General features: G+C 45.8%; 1 protein-coding gene across 5 annotated transcripts in view; it reads left to right on the forward strand.

The window, feature by feature from the left end:
• The first annotated feature begins 287 nt into the window (after positions 1-287).
• The window catches only part of LOC116473201 (uncharacterized protein KIAA0040), a 31,426-nt gene continuing 14,888 nt past the window's right edge, over positions 288-16,825 (forward strand). Inside the window, exons 1-3 of one of the 5 annotated variants that reach the window (XM_058442994.1) lie at positions 288-482; positions 13,631-13,711; positions 14,674-14,747. The gene's annotated coding sequence lies outside the window, so the exon portion shown is untranslated. Of the gene's footprint in view, positions 483-557; positions 703-13,630; positions 13,712-14,673; positions 14,748-16,825 lie in introns of those variants that run through there. The other 4 variants (XM_058442995.1, XM_032160925.2, XM_032160927.2 and 1 more) reach the window with 4 other exon arrangements.

Genomic DNA, 16,825 nt, shown 5'->3' on the forward strand with positions numbered 1-16,825 from the left:
ATGGTATCCCTCTCCAACGCCTCCCACCCCTTCCAGGAAGGCCGCTCTATTTAGGCTGCTGTTTTCCCTGCAGCCGGGTTTGCCCGGAGTTCTGTGTCCCGTTCCTGGAACACTGGTGCGTCTGTGAAAGACACTGGGGCTGGCTCCGCAGCCGCTGTGTCCTGAAGGAGGCGTGTTCCGGAACTGAGGGGGCAAGGACACGTAATGGCGGGGCGGGGAGTGGGGAGCCACTTGCGGGAAGACGGAGAGGGCGCGTCTGGGGCGTGTGCGCCCAAGGCCAGAGGCACCCGAGGTGGGCTGGCCCAGGGTGGAAAGCCTGGGCCGAGCCCCTGGAGCGGGCGGAACGGCAAGCCAGATTCAGGAAGTTGTGCCTCTGACATCAGGGGGCAGGACAGAGTTGGAGCGAAACCTCAACTATGCCAGGCGTCGGCCCGCAGGAAGGCAGGGAACACAGAGGGCGCTGTCCTCGGCGGCAGCGGCAGGTACGCGCGGGGGCGGGGCGGGGCGGGGCGGGGCGGGGCGGGCGGCTCCCAAGACCTGTGCCGGCCCGGGGGCCCTACACGCCAGACCTGGCTCAGGGTGGGAGTGCAGAGGCAACCAAGAAGGAACCCACAGTTCCCTCCAGGGCCCGGGGCGCTGTCAGACGGGGCAGCACCCAGGAGATTCCCTGGGCCCGCAGGAAGCCCTTCCGCGGACCGAAAGGTGAGTTTCAGGACTTTCTGTTATGTTTTTTAAAAATACATTTTTAAGCGCCCTCTGTTTGGAAGGGGACGCCCACTCACTCCTGTCTTTAGAAGGATGAGACCTGCCCCAGAGATACAAGGAATTATTCCTAAGTAGCCTCTTGCGCCTTCACAACTTTAGTTCTGGTGTGTTTCCCTCCTTCGCGAGGACTCTCAGGAGTCTTCCTCTCTGCGCCTGGGCTGAGTCCACATGAACTCCTCGGAGGTCGGCGGTGGAGTTACCTTACTCCAGCTGCCGGTAGGAGCGCTTTGAAGGGGACACAAGGAAATTCTGTTTTTTACTGAGAAAGCCAAGGCCTGAGACCCTCCGGAAAGCTTCGCGGGCTTAGGTGTTTCTAAACCATTCTAGGTGAAGCCAGATTTTCTCTGGGGCTAAGGAACTAGCCAAAACGAAAATATGGCCTGGAGCCAGGGGCGGAGAGGAAACCTGTTTGCTATTCTGAGAGTTTCCAGGGAGCTTGCTGTGACACAGATTACTTCCTAACTTCTTTGACAATCAATGGTCCCACTCCCAGACCCCCCATCCCACCCATGAAGGTAGAATGGGGGCATAATAGGACCTGTTTCCCTAACATTCTGAAGAGCTTTACGGGGATTCATCATATGATAATAGAGTTAAGTAAACTGTAGATGATAGCTAGTGGGAAGACCAGTCCTGCCTAACCGAAAGGGAAACTGAAGCACAGACAAGCACTCACCCTAATTTAACAGAGAACACCGGCAGCCAGCATGCCATGCTACTTAGCGGGATTGTGCCACCGGTTGTGTTGTACGAGGAAGGGAAAGAAAAGACCACTGGAGCATCTTGGAAGCGCCTCCCTTCTAAAGCAGTTGCATTTCATTTGCTCAGCTACAGCTCATAAGGACCTGAAGCTAATTTTAAGGAATCCTCATTCTGAAGTTCTGTTAGATAATGGAGAGCCTTGAGTTACAAAGAGCAGGACTTAAAAATAGCATTGATGTATCCTGTTCCTAACCCTTTTGCAAATGGTTTGCAAGTTCTATCTAAAGACTTCTGCAAGGGTCTTACCAGCCTTTAAGCGGGTTCAGTTGCATCAACCACTTAGTCTGATGTGCCTGCCCTTCTCCCAGTGCTGGGCTGGAGAGGCAGCTGTACAGGAAAATCTGACCAAGTCTTTCCTTTTGTCTGAAATTCTGCCTGTCTGTCCCCACCCCAGATACAATTTTAGGAAAGAGATGTGTTGTAAAACAAATGTTTCTTTGGCCTCCATACATTGTCAATATTTAGCCTGTGAAATGAGTATGACTTCTGCCCTCTTCCCTAAAGACTAAACCCAAGAGAATAATAAACACTCAACAAACTAAGTTATTGATTTCACCAAAGAGGGAGGTGCAACCATTCCATACATTCATTCAGCATTTACCAAACCTACCGTGTGCTGGCCAGTATACCAGGGCCTTGGAGTCCAAAGATAATGAGATGGCTTCTGCTTTTGAGGAGCTTCAGTCTGGTAAGTGAGACAGATACAGAAATAAACTGCAGTTCAGGATAATATACATTATAATAGCAGTAGCTACAGGGCACTGACTAATCCAGGGGAGAGGGAGGAGATCCTTCCCCAGAATTATCTGTGAAGTCCACACCACAGAAGTGATAGATGAGCAGAGTCTTGAAAATGACTAGGAGTTCCTAGGGAAAGTGTGTTTTGAACAAAGAGGGTATGCAAAGTCAATGGCAGGTAGGGAACAGCGTGTAATAGGAATTACACTGCTAGACTGAGAAGGGTGAACTCCCTCCTATGGGAAGCCATTTTTGAGTTTTTAAGCAGAGGAAGGATCCGGTCAGATTTGTGTTTGGAGAAAGAAGTATTGGCCATATGGGGGCTGGCTTAGAGAGATGGGAAGCAGAGATAATTAAGACCTCAGCTAAGACAATGGCAGTGGGAACTGAGGAAAAGGAATGGATTTTAGGAAGTAGAATCAAAAGTACCTGGTGACCAAGTGAATGTGATAAAGGAGGAATGAGTGAACAGAGAGTGATTATAAGGTGTTGAGTCGGATAGGCAGTGGAAGGTACCTTGTGGAGCCATTAATAAAAATCATGTAAGCTAGAGAAGGAGTGGGCTTGGGAAGCAGATTGTGGAGAAGGCAGTGATTAACACTTTAGACATATTAAAGTTGAATATGCCCAGCAAATGTGCAGATGGAGATAAGCAGTTGGGTATACAGGTCTGGAACGTAGGTGGAGGTGGAAGGCAGCTAAAGAGGCCTGTGGTAGCACCACATTGGTGCTGAAGAGTCTTGTATTTGTCAGTAGTGGCCTATAGATATTTTCATATCATATGGTGACTTCCAGATGACTTTCTCCAAACGCTCAAGACTTTCTCAAGATACCTTCGAGGATAATTCCTAAAATGAAGGAGAGAATTCTGGGTTCATGGCACATAGATAGTAAACAAGCATTTAATTATCACTCCTCCCTGTGAAAAATTAATACTTAGTTCAGTTGTAAGATCTGTGAAGACCTTTCCAGAACTCACACTCCAAGTCTTTAGTTACCTACCCCTGTGTGGGAGAGTCCTGACTTCATAAAAACAAGAAGGATGACCTACTCTGACTAATTTCAGACCCCTACAGAGTAGTTACTTAGGTCTGGCTGCCAGTGCTCTGCTCAGGATCTTGTGTGACCTGCATGGAAGAAAAAACCTTGAGCTTGGAGCTAGACATACATGGGTTCAGTTCCTGGCTTAACCGCTTCCCTTCCTCATACAACACAATCGGTGGCACAATCCCGCTAAGCAGCATGGCTTGCTGGCTGACCTTGAACAAGTTCTTGAATCTCTCAGCTTCATTTCCCTTATATTCAAAATGGGGATAATTATTACTCACCAGGGCAATGGTTAGATCAGAATCAAATTGAAAAAGAAAGTACATTGAATGTGCTGCATAAATTGTAAGACTCTATAAAATTATAAGGGATTTTATTATTATTTCTAATCTTGCCTCTTGAAACTACCAAAATTAGACAGACTGTGTAGGTGTAGGCTCTGGGCAGCATCTTCGGCCCAGACTTGCAGCTTTCTTATTGTATGACATATTTTAAGGCAGTAATTATAAGTCTCCTTCCATTATATCAATGATACGCATCTACTCTGGCCTCTTTTGTCCTCCTTAGCTAAAATGGTCAGAGCCCAAAGAAGTCAATGCTCCGCTATTGCTTATGCAGGTTGTGTACTGCGCAAGGACTCCTGGGAGTCTATGGAGCTGAAAGTACCAGAATTCCACCTGCTAGGCCTTAGACCCACCCCACTTGCAACTGAGTCCACATGGAGGGGATGCTTTTTTCTAATTCTCACCAAGGTGCTGATTTAACTCATTTAATCCAATGGCCTGGAATCTGAGCATCAGTCAATGGCTTGGGTATATTTGTGATTTTTCCCTGTCCCAACCAGGGAAGCCTGACTTACTCCAACCCCGTGAAGTTCGAATGTTATGCCAACATCAAAAACCTTCAAGTAAACGGGGTTCTAATAGAGGCTAAGCTGTTGATGAAAAAGAGGAAGTAACCACAGATTCAGAGACTTCAAATGGAAAAACACTTCTGAGAAGAGCCAGCCCCACCCTTTCACTTCACAGATGAGCAAACTACAGTTCAGGGAGGGGAAGTGTGGGCCCAGTCACAGAGCTGGTTAATGGAGGGACCAGAATCCAAGTTCTATCTGCCTCTGCCCAGGAATACCCAATACTATCCAGGGTCTCTATCACCTTTTGTATCTCGCATACAAGGACACAGCTAGGCATTCAAATGCCTGCGGAAAGGTGAAATGAAAATTGTACCTGAAGTTCCAATCCTCCCCTAGTGGCCTCCAGGGCAAACTAGGGGCAGACCCTCAAGGGATGCAGGTAGTTCTCAACTTTTAAGGCAACCTCCATACCACCCTCATCTCTTCTGTTTCCTCAGTTTCAATCCTTTAAGTTTTCTCAGGAGTTCCCAAATACCTCTCGAGAAGAGAAACAACATTGGGTGCCTTAATTAACTAAAATCCTTTCAGCGTTTCCTCAAACTTGTCAGGAAGAGTGTTTCGCCTCAGAGATAAGAATGAGCTAGAGACCAGTGGAGCAGTCGGAATTACATATCCAATATCGATATGTAACTTACCATTCAGCAAGAAGGGTTCCAGGTGAATAATGGGCTTTCAGGAGACTCGTCACAGACACCGTAAGAGAGATAAAGACAGTGGCATGATAGACTTTTTCCCTCCCTGGACAGCAAAAGGAAAATCGGGTGCAAATTCTTTGAAAGACAATCCCCAGGGCCAGAGCCCAGGCCAGGTTTCTGGCTTTTCCCCCACATCAGTCTGAGCCATCTGAACAGAGTATCATCTGGGGACATGAGTGAACATTTAGTGGAGACCAGGAAAGGGCAGCTAAGTTCCAAAACGAACCTCACACAAACACAAGATTTCTTTCTCAGAGGCAACTCCCAGGGGACATGGCGGCATCCAAACCCAATCCCCACCCCTGGGAAGAGACTTGCTCCCACGATTGTGAGCAAGCCGCTCCATGGAGTTTGTCACTAAGAAATGAAACAAAACCTAACCATTGCTGTAGTTCTTGGTCAAAATTGAAGAGATGATTGTATTTAGAAGCCGCTGCAGACATGCCCTTGCTCTTCACTGTAGCTTTCTCCTGATGGGATGTTTTTCAGTTACATTTTATTCTCCTCAAATACAACCCTAATTTCAAGCTGGATAGTCTTCAGAAAAGCCCATCAGCATTTTTTTTTAGTTTCCCAGGCAAGTCATAAAAAGAAAATTGGCAGAAGAGAGGAAAATAATATACAAATAATAACAATAAGGATAGTTGCATGTGATAGTATGTTTAATCTTCACATTGTCCTGACAGGGAAAAGAGCTGTGGGCCACAGGTTCAGAGGTGGTGTAGGGGCAGGGAAAGAGGGTCAAGGGCAGGGGAAGGGAAAGAGGCAGTGGGAACAGGGAAGTTCCATGAGCTTAGTATTACGGGAACAGAATAGTACAGTGGATATGCTGTGTATTAACCTAAATGACATGTGACAGTGGCCACCATAAATAAGAGAAAAGAATGCTGCACTCTGAGTCAAGAGCTTCTTGTTCCTCCCCAACTCAGGTAAGATATTGAATGTGCATCCATCTGCTCATGGTTTCTAACCTGTGATTCCTCTGCAGCCCCATGGGCCAAAGTGCCAGTTTTCAAAAGCCCCTCTGCATGTGATCATCATGTACCAAAGCCCTGGCTGTAGCCTGCAAGTTCCAGACAGCCACTCCTGCACACTGGCCTGAAACCACCCAGGAACTAACGCTGGGGTCAAAGTGACCTTCCCAGTGATTTGAAACCCAGAGTAAACAAATGTCTATCCAAACTTTCTTGGCTCCCACAAATTTTCAGTGTGCATGCTAGGCTCTCAGTAACCACTTGTTGAATGGTGGTGCTAAGAATTTAAGGCATATAATCCTGCCCACCCCCACCAGAAACATATATAGTTTCTTCAACATTATGTTAGGGAGATGTGTCAATAACAAAAGAGAATAAGTTACTCTTAAGGCCAGTCCTGCAGACTTAGCTTATCTATGAAACCCCTTTCTTGTAAATGACTGATGGCTTCCACCCTCCTTTCTCTCTCCCCACCTTCCACTCCTGACCTGAAACTTCCCTCCTGCCCAAGGCCCACAATCTGCTGAGTAGCAGTTGCCAGCATAGCATAACAGTGGCCTAGATAAAAGCCTCCCGTCTCATTACATGGGTGACCCACACCATTCCATAATGAAACCTCCACTGGGAAAGGGGAACACACTTGCATACCACCCCACCAGATGCAGCCTGCTCAGAGCTTTCCTAGTTTCCCAATTAGAAACTCAGATCTTGCCCTGCAAGACACTTGGACCAAAGCCTTCACAAGTACAGGAAGAAAGCAGTGCTTTCTTCCTTGCCGATTTCCAAAGACTGTGCTTTTCTTGGTTTTGCATAAGGACATCATTGACCCCTTTGAGGAAAGAGCTGGGTTTTGACTATTTTCAGTGGGTGGATAGCACAGCTTCCCAAAGCTGGCCATGGAAAGAACACCTCATTTCCAGACAAAGGCACTGCAGTCCTCCACACTGTCTGGAACAAGGGAGGAGACACAGTCACAGAGCATGTGCCCCAGGGGAAGAAGTTCGGATGCTCCTGACTGACATTTTCCAGGAATAAGATTTTGGTGGTTTATAAAATATTATTCCTTCAAGGTAGGGCCTGAGGGTAAGGGGAAAAGTACTTAAACTACTGGGCATGTGGTCATTCAACACTTGGCATTGGAATTAATGAATAAATACACAGTAAAGAGATCACAGACAACATTTTATATTTCTCAAACAATTAATAAGGGAAACTCTGCCATTCTTTACCATGTGACATCTATTAGTTTTCAAGAAATTTTGTTGTTTCCTCTTGCATTTTTTTAATTGAGGTGAAATTTATGTTACATAAAATTAACCATTTTAAAGTGAATAGCTTAGTGGCATTTAGTACATTCAGAATGTTGTGCAATCACCCCTCCATCTAGTTTCAAAACATTTTCATCACCCCAAAATAAAACCCCATACCCATTAAGCAATTTCTTCTTATTGTTCCCTCTTCCCAGTCCCCAGCAACCACCAATCTGCATCCTACCTCTATGGAGTTTCTTATTCTAGATATTTCATATTAATGGAATTATACAATATGTGACCTTTTGCTACTGGCCTTTTCCACTTAATGTGTTTTCAGGGTTGATGTATGTTGTAGCATGTATTGGTACTTCATTCCTTTTTATGGCTGAATCATATTCCATTGTGTGCATATACCATAAGAGTTTATCTGTTTATTCGTTGACTGACATCTGCGTTGTTTCCACCTTGTGGCTATTGTGAATAGTGTGCTGTGAACAAGGATTTGTTTGAATACCTGTTTTCAGTTCATTGCATTTCCAGTGCACAGTGTCTGGCACACAGTTGCCACTTATTAAACATAGGTTCATAAACATGTGTGCTTCTGTAGAAGGAATGCCCAGCCCTGTTACACTGACATGGAACTCCTATGCCTTGGTCCTATATTTCAACTCTTAGACTTTCTCAAAACAGATGTGCCCTGGGATGGGGAAGGGAGACAAGAAAAGGCCTCCAATGGCTTTGGCTGTCCTCTGTCTCTGAACAGACACGGTGTACATGAGAAGAAGACAAGGGAAGAGGGAGAAGAAGGGTAGGGAGTGGGGCAGGAGGCCTTCCAGTGGCACCGTGTGAGGTCGGCCAATGCCCAGGGAGGAGACCCTGTAATGTGACATGAGATCGCAGAGAAGAAATGAACTGGGAAACCTCTTTCCTAAACTCTGATTTCTCCATTTCAATTAAGGTTTGTTATTGCTTCAAAGACTCCTAGCGTATGGCTATACAGTATCTTTGCCAGTTCATCTCAGCTGGCAGGTACAAGAAGCAGTAGCTTCATGGGAAGGTCTAGACTCTCTCCAGTTGGTAATTCTCACTCCTCTCTCCCAGGCACTGTCAGGGTGTATCACTTGCTTTTGGTCAGTCATCTGCAACTCCTCTTTGCATAAAGAGAATTTTGAGGACTCCTAGGAGGCCTGGCGGCTTTGCTTCACAAGGCAGAAGCTGCCCGGACATGACTCTGGCTGCTTCCATTTTTTTCCATAGACAGTTCTCAAGCTCTTCTGTGTGTACCTGACACCACACTAGAGGCTGTGGAGAATTTTTAAAAAACAGAACAAAATGCAGGCACAGATTCCACCCTCAAGGACCTACCACCTACCACCCAGGAGCCTGCAAGCACCTAGCTGCAAGCCCTGCGCCTCTCGTTGAGAGCTGTGAGAAAAGCCCATTCCTGGGATGAGTCTATGCTGGGATCTCTGCTCGCTAGTGCGGCCATCTCTTCACCCACTGCTCAGGCTGTGGCTGTGCCATTCTGGAATCCCTGAGTCCTGCTTCACCCTTGTTCGGCTGGCTCCCCAGATGTCCAACCAACCTACCTGAGCCATAAGCTGCTGCTTTGAGCTGCAACCCCAACTGTGAAAGCTCAGCCCATTGCAAGGTCTTCCTGCTCTGCCCAGGCCCGGGTCCTGGTCCCCTCACCCTGCTGGAGACCTACCCTGCTATCCCAACCTATCACCTGGCACTGCAGGGGCCTACAAGAAGCTTGCATAAGTATGAGAGCTTAGGGTGCCAGAAGTGAATGTGGGCTTCCTGGCCCATGGACATAGCATAGCCCTCACAGAGATACTCTTCACTCTGGTTCTTTCTCATCTCCTCAGGTCATAACCAGTCAATTACTTAATCAAAAAGCATTTATTGTACATCTAATATGTGCCAGCACTGAACCAGACCCTGGGGATACCCAGAGGAGAAAGCTCTGTAATAGCTTAATGTCAAGTGGGAAAGCAAACAGGAGCAGCCTATGTACTATCAGTGAGCAAGCATTGTCAGGGAGGTGAGGTGGTAGAGAAGGAAAGAAATTTTCAACTATGATATCTCTGTGCTACAGATGATTCCAGAAAATGGCCCCTGGGCTAACAAATCCTCTTTTTCCCACCTATTTAGAGGGTGCTTTGCGTCAGTTTTACAGGCCTGAGCATTCCTCACTCGCTCTGAAATAATGAAACAGTGGCGTCTTTCCATCATGCACACAGGATTCATCACTGTCTTCCCTTTTGCATACTCGAGCTCCTCAGCATTGGGCCCCAGCAGAGGTCACAAGCTCAGATGCCTACAGGGTGCCTGACAGGTAAAGCCAACATGCACTGAAGATGTGCTCTGTGCCAGGCACTGTTTCACCCACATCACATAGAGTATTTAACTCGTCTGGTTCCCACAATAATCCTACGACAGAGGGTCTATTCTTATCCCCCTTTTATAGTTGAGGAAACTGAGGCACAGAGAGGGAAAGGGACTTTCCATATTCAGAAGCCAGTGTGTGGTGGGACCAGGCTTTGACCCAGGCTGGTCCATCTGAGAGGGTCACACAAGCTGGGTGAGAGCGTAGACTGAGAGCTGCAGATCAAACACAATCCACTCTCTGGTGGCAGCTGCCTCTTGGGCTTCCGTTGTGCAACCTCTGACCACGGACTGATCTAGGCTTGACTCTTAGGGCAGAATGTCGTTTGGTTTCCACAAACTTTGTGCTAAATGTTGGCAGGCTGATTGTGGGTGAGAGGGCAGGGAAAGAGGGATCCCTTTGAACGTGAGCCAAGTGGAACTGGCTTTGGTTACGCAGGGCCCTGTGACACCCAATTTGAAGTCAGAATTATCATCAAATGTAAGGATATGCTGTACAAAGAGATAAAATGTAGTTGGGGTGAGGGTGAGGGACAGGGAGGAGGCAGAAAACTCACTATACACTCAAGTTTCCTTAACACAGTAATCTGCCTTCATAGTCAAATGTGAAAACAATTTGAAATTGTAGCCCTGAATGTCCTTAAGCCCAATATGTCATCAGTCACTCCTGCCTATGGCCCTATCCCCGGACACTCAAGTCATAACATGTTATGATGTATGGAGGGAGAGAACATCAGGAGCAGCCTCCTCCTAGGGCCAGAACCTTGAAGAATCCCCATCAGGTGCTGGAGTGGTCCCTGGAATGCCATGGCAATTAAAGCAGTGGCTGCGAGAAGGCCCTGGGAGAGGGGGTCAGGTGGAGCAAGCTGTTTTAGTGTTGCAGCCATAACATCGGGAGGTTGGAGGCCTCTAGAGCTGAGTTGGAGCACAGGCCACTTTGACTGGATTCTTTCCCTGAGCCAGCTGGGTTTCTTGAGCAGCCTGGAGTCACCTTTCTTTCCCGTCCCTGCTGCCTTTAAACATTCTATGCACCTTGCAGGTGCCAATTCAAATCACACCCTCATCGAAGTCTGCCCTGGATTCGTCATTAGAATTAACGGCTCCCTCCTTGCTGCTTCCATAAGCATTTTTTTGAATTTCCCTTGGGATACTGAACTAGTCATGCCTTACGGCACTTCGCCTGTGCTTGCCCAGTTCCCCAACAACAACAACAAAAAATTCCTTGACTTTATTCCTAAAGTCTCTATCAAAAGAAGAAAAATTCAATTTTGATTTCGTTACCCGGATAGCTGGCAAGTTTTCTACTTCTCACTAGGCAGCATTGTCTGGGAAAGCCTTAGAAGAGAGAGGAGTTCTTCATGCACATAGTAGGTACTCAACAAATGTGAGTTGAATTGAATAATTTGCTGCTGTACAGCAGAGAATGGAAATGGAAGTTCCTGGCTTCCTTGGCCACAATGGTATCAACAACCCAGAATCAGTGAAGGAAGAAAAAGCCAGCAAAGGAAGTTCCTCCCTCCAGGAAAAAGCAGGGAGGTCTTTTTACAGTAATAGCAGTGAGGTAGTGAGCCAGCCCCCCGCCCCCCACAAATACACACATACTCTACTCAGTTGACTTTGCAGCCAGAAGTTACCAAATAAAATCGTATCAATTGAAGAGCACAAAGAGGCCAAGCACAGTGTCTCATGCCTGTACTCTCAGCACTTTGGGAGGCTGAGGCAGGAGGATAACTTCAGGCCCGGAGTTCAAGACCAGCCTGGGCAACATAGGAAGACCCTGTCTCTACCAAAGTAATAATAATAATAAATTAGGCAGATGTGGTGGTGCACGCCTGTAGTCCCAGCTACTTGGGAGGCTGAGGCAGGAGGATTGCCTGAGCCCAGGAAATCAAGGTTACAGTGATTGTGCCACTGCACACTAGCCTGGGTGACAGAGTGAGACCCTGTATATTTAAAAAAAAATAAAAATCAAGAACACCAAGAAGTCAGAAACACAGCCAATCAGGGCTTTCCAACAAGGGTAGTCTCACTTCCAAGTGATGTAATCTTGATATTCAACATGGCACCCCATGAAAACAAAGCTTGTTGTCCATTTGAGACCAGTGTTCCTTGGAAGTCGAGCCTCGGCTGCTCTCATCTCTGTTTCTTAGTCCTGACAGCCTCACTGGAGATTAAAAAGTAGCCAGTCTCCAAAAGAGATCTACTCAGGAGCACCCAAGAATACCTGGTATTTGAGCATACTGCCCAGGCTGAAAGAGCTCTCCAAACCCGAGATATTGACATTTCAACTGGAGACTTTATTTTCCTGGGTATCTCTTTCCAACTGACCAACATGATCTGTGTGAACCTAGAAACTAGTGTGGCAGAGCAGAAGGAAAACTGGCTATTTAGAGATAGAGGAATTGGCACATGATCTTTTATTAGGTATGAGACCTTAGACGAGTCATTTAATTTCAGTGAGCCTCAGAGCTTCTTCATCTATAAACATGTTCATTTGTTAATTCAGCACATATTTCCCAAGGGCAAAATATGTCCCAGATGCAGAGGATGCCATGGTGGGAATAGATTCCATCTAGAAAGGCAGAACAATGATTAAACAATTACCCTACTGCAGATTATGGGTTGTGGTGACACTATAGGTATGGTGAAGGGACAGAGCAGGGGCTCTGACCTGTAATGAGGTCAAGGAAGGTTTCCCCAGCGCAACAATGTTGAATAGAGGCCAGGAGATGGGGTAGGGAGCAGTGGATGGGGGTGGGGTGAGAGAGAACTATGGTTGTATACGGATCCAAAGCTGGAGGGGAACCCCATACCTCACAGAGTTTGAGAAATGGGAGGCTTTGTAAACTGCGAAGGGGTTTGGTTGCCGCTGCTTGCTGCCCTCGTTGTTGCATTTTAGGAGTTACTTCACTGCAGAAAGCATCTCATTGGGGAAGTGGAAAACTAGAGCCCTGTGTGCCATTGGCCACTAGCCAGCTTTACAATTTTGAACAAATTTGGAACAAACTTTTACTGTGAAAAGATTATTCATCTGTGAAATAGGGCAAGAAATCCCTGCCCTCTACAAATTACAGTAGATTGAAGGAAGAAATGTTTTCAGGAGGCTTTAAAAAACTAAACTAAGTTGTAAGTGTAGGATATTGATTGGACTTTCACCAATCATAAATAAACCCAAGCCCATCTGGGTGCCAGTTTGAAGGAGGGAGAACTGATTGCATCCTGTTTTTATCCCGCTCCCCCTGTTCCCAAGGGATGAAGAGATAAATAGCCATTTCTTTCTGATTGGTTTGGTGATATTTCATTTCAGTTTATAATTAGATTTTTGTCTAAGGGAGAACGGATGCTATTAATAAAAGTTTTTTTTAATTGTGGTATCTGTGATTACTCTGCCTGACTGGTTAGGGCAGATTGCCAGTGAAGCCCATGGGTGGGAGCTTAATCCTGTATAATCCTGAGCTCTGGTAGGGTGTGCTTTCCATCACAAGCAAGATCAGATAAGAGAATGTGGCCACTGAAAGAGTGAGGCTGTTAGGTCTCCTCTGCTCACAACTTTCAGGGCCTCCTTGAGGTTGTTGCACCAACTCCATGTTAGGCTTTCAAAGCCCCCTATGATCTCACCAACCTTGCCTGTGCCACCTCAGTTCTCACTCTTCCTTAGAAGCCTTCTTCGCTGCCATCCCCATCTCGAACTCTGTACCTGTTGGCCTCTGTACCTCTGCTCTGGCTTTTCCAACCTACGTAGCTCACCCCAACTGGCCGTTTTCCCCACCAGAATGTACAGCCCTCCATGTAATCACACACAGTCCAGGAGCTGGCACAGCCTCTATCTCCTCCATGATGTCCCCCTGTCCCGTCCCCCGCTCTGATAAAACCTAAGCCAGCATTGATCTCTTTCCTTTCTAATAGTACCTGCATTTTGTCACTTCCTGGTATTTAGTTTAGCATTTAATTACTATTATTTTTGAAAATTCAACTTTGCAGGACATTTTCAATTTACAAGGAACTCTCATATATATTAGTATTTGACTTTCACAACCACACTGAATGGTGAGGGTAGTTAATGTTATCATAATTGTCTTCCCATCTTAGAGACCAGGATCCTGAGGCTCATGAAGCTCTGTGACTTGCCCTGCCACTTGGCTAAGCAGAGCAGGACTTCAGTGCTCTAAGGTTTGTGAAGAAACTCTTTTAGGATAAGAACCAGTTGGTACACTTCTTTTTCCCCTCCAGCACTATGTCAGTTACATAGTAAATACTTAACTAATATTTCTTGACGTGAAATCCACATGCAACTACAGGAAAAATCCTTCAAATGGCATATTTTATTGACGCAAACAATTGTTATTAGTGCTATTGGCCTCTTCATATATAAAGAACAGTATGTTTGCGCATTATTTTTATTATAGGGACTCAGTAGACAACCTAAGGGAGACTCACACACATTTTATACAAAGCTCTCCCCAGCCCCAGAGGCCAAGAAAGGCAGCCACAAATGTAGGTACCATTCCTTCTGCTCACACTGAAGGTGCTGCCCCCCGCCTCCTGGCAGTGGATGGAATGTGCTTGTCAGAACTTGCTTAGCAGAGTGGACATGGCTCGCTAGGCCCTTGGAAACCTGGGGTCATTTGTACACATGGAGGATTCAAGTTACCCAGCAGCAGCCTCAGCTCCACTACACAAGTAGGTGAAGGGGCTGGCCTGGTTATGGAGAGGGTTTAGGAGTGGTCTCCATCCAGCCATTCTGGATTGGAGGCAGGAAGACCTCCCAACATTAGAGCAAATTTCCCAAGAATTTCAGGCCACTTTGACTACCTGGCAGAATTGAGGAGTGACTTTTGTTTTTTGCCACACCCCTGCAACTGCCAGGAATAATACCAGTTATGAGTCTAAATATTTGTACAGTTCCCAACAGCCGAGACACACATTATATGCACTATGTGCTTTTACCTAAGGACCCTGTGAGCAGGAACTCACTTCCAGTTGTTGGTTTAATTTAGAAAGTGTATGCATGTGATCAGTCATTCAGAATGGTACCAAAGGAATGAGAGAAAAGCCAGTCTACCTTCCTGCATAGCCCCAATTTCCCTCCAAAGGGGCAGTACATGCTATCATTTTCTTGTGTATTATTCTAGATTTTTCCCCATTTTGGAGATGAAGAAACTGAGACTCAAAGCAGCTGAGTGACCTTCCCAAGGACACACACTGAGTGAGTTGTAACTTCTTCTCATTCCTCAATCTATTAGCTTCCTCTGCACTCAAACTACTCTTTAGCCAAGAATTTGATTCCTAGGACAAGTTATGAGAATGTAAATAAGTAAAATCAGGTAAAAATCAAAGCCAGAACAGGGGGCCTAGGCCCCACAGATTCTTCAGAAGAATCTGCCTACCCCTATTAGGCACTTCAAGGACATCCACTTTCTTCTCTGGCCTCTCTAGGCCAACTGCCATCCCTGTGGCATCTTCTGCCTTCTAACTGTCATGGGCAGGGTCTAACGTTCAGAATGTCTTGCTCTATCAAAGCATTCCCACCTAATGTGTTATTTCTTCAAGACCCTGATACTTTGAGGGTTGGTCTGATAAAAAATGTATCAGGGCTGCTAACGGGAGATAAAGCCTAAAGTCTGGTGGGAAGCCTGCAGACAGCTCAGCCCTGAGGCCACATCATGGAGAGCCCAGAGACAAGGGCTGAGTTCCGTGGCCTCTCCACCATCCCCTCTACCTCCCAGTGGCCTTAAGTGCTTTCCAGAGGGTCTCCCACAAAGCCTTGAGATCTCCAGGCATGGATGGAGCGGAGGTGGTGGATGGGAAAAAATGAGGGGATGAGGCTAAGGGAACCCTGTGTCGAGGGGGGTGAATATGGGACACCCCCCTACAATCCCCAGCTTAAGCAGTTTCTTCCATACATAATCCCAATTCAAGAATTTGCAATACTTGCCATCTCTTTTGGGAAGGGCATTTCAAGGATGGAGAGGAAAATGTTTGGGCATGCTGAGGGCATCAGGGAAGAGATGACGGCTATTCTTAGGGACAACAATATCTGCACGGAGGCAACTAAAACTGCACGTGATGAGACTAAGCGTATGTCATCTATATCAAAGAAAGAAGGTGCTGAAGCAAAAAAAAAAAAAAAGCATGCTACTTACCTAACACTGGATGTGTACTGAATAAGTATTTTAGCTCACTCATATATGTTCTCTGCATTCATCAACCGTTATTTATCAAAACCATAAACAAACACTCCCTGCAACATTAGGAATGCAGATTTAAGCCCATACAGAGAGGAAGTAAAGGTTTATCCTCAGACATATGAACTCCTCTGCACAGCCCGCCCTCTGGGGCAGAAGCTGCCATCCAAAGCCTGGCAAATCTGAAATCCACCACACTGAACATTCCACAGAGGCGAGTTATTATTGGAATGAGAATATTTATGCTCACTCCCTCTATGATTTGATCTTTGCATTTTAAGACTTAATATTGCGGTAAGGTAGCTTTTGGCTTTTAATTGCCCAGAAATTTTGTTAACATTAAATGAAAGGACAAAATGGAAAGGAAAATAGAACCATATCTATATCACTTTTGAGTTGCATAATTGTACATTTTTGCCACTCCATTAGTTTTCAGCTATTCCAACCTGTAAATGTCTCCTCCACCACCACTAACAAAAAGAAATATGTCTGTCGTTCTGTTATTGCCACAAAGTTTGCAGAACTCTTAAGTTCCTGTCTCTAGTATTAAAGAGAATTACACAAGTTTTTTTTTATTTTTATTTTTTATTATACTTTAAGTTCTAGGGTACATATGCACAATGTGCAGGTTTGTTACATATGTATGCATGTGCCATGTTGACGTCCTGCACCCATTAACTTGTCATTACATTAGGTATATCTCCTAATGCTATCCCTTCCCCCTCCCCCCACCCCATGACAGGCCCCAGTGTGTGATGTTTCCCTTCCTGTGTCCAAGTGTTCTCATTGTTCAATTCCCACCTATGAGTGAGAATATGAGGTGTTTGGTTTTTTGTCCTTGCAATAGTTTGCTGAGAATGATGGTTTCCAGCTTCATCCATGTCCCTATAAAGGACATGAACTCATCCTTTTTTATGGCTGCATAGTATTCCATGGTATATATGTGCCACATTTTCTTAATCCAGTCTATCATTGATGGACATTTGGGTTAGTTCCAAGTCTTTGCTATTGTGAATAGTGCCACAATGAACATATGTGTGCATGTGTCTTTATAGCAGCATGATTTATAATCCTTTGGGTACATATCCAGTAATGGGAT

The sequence above is a fragment of the Hylobates moloch genome, unplaced genomic scaffold (genome assembly GCF_009828535.3).
Source record: "Hylobates moloch isolate HMO894 unplaced genomic scaffold, HMol_V3 SCAFFOLD_8, whole genome shotgun sequence".
Lineage (NCBI taxonomy): Eukaryota > Metazoa > Chordata > Mammalia > Primates > Hylobatidae > Hylobates > Hylobates moloch.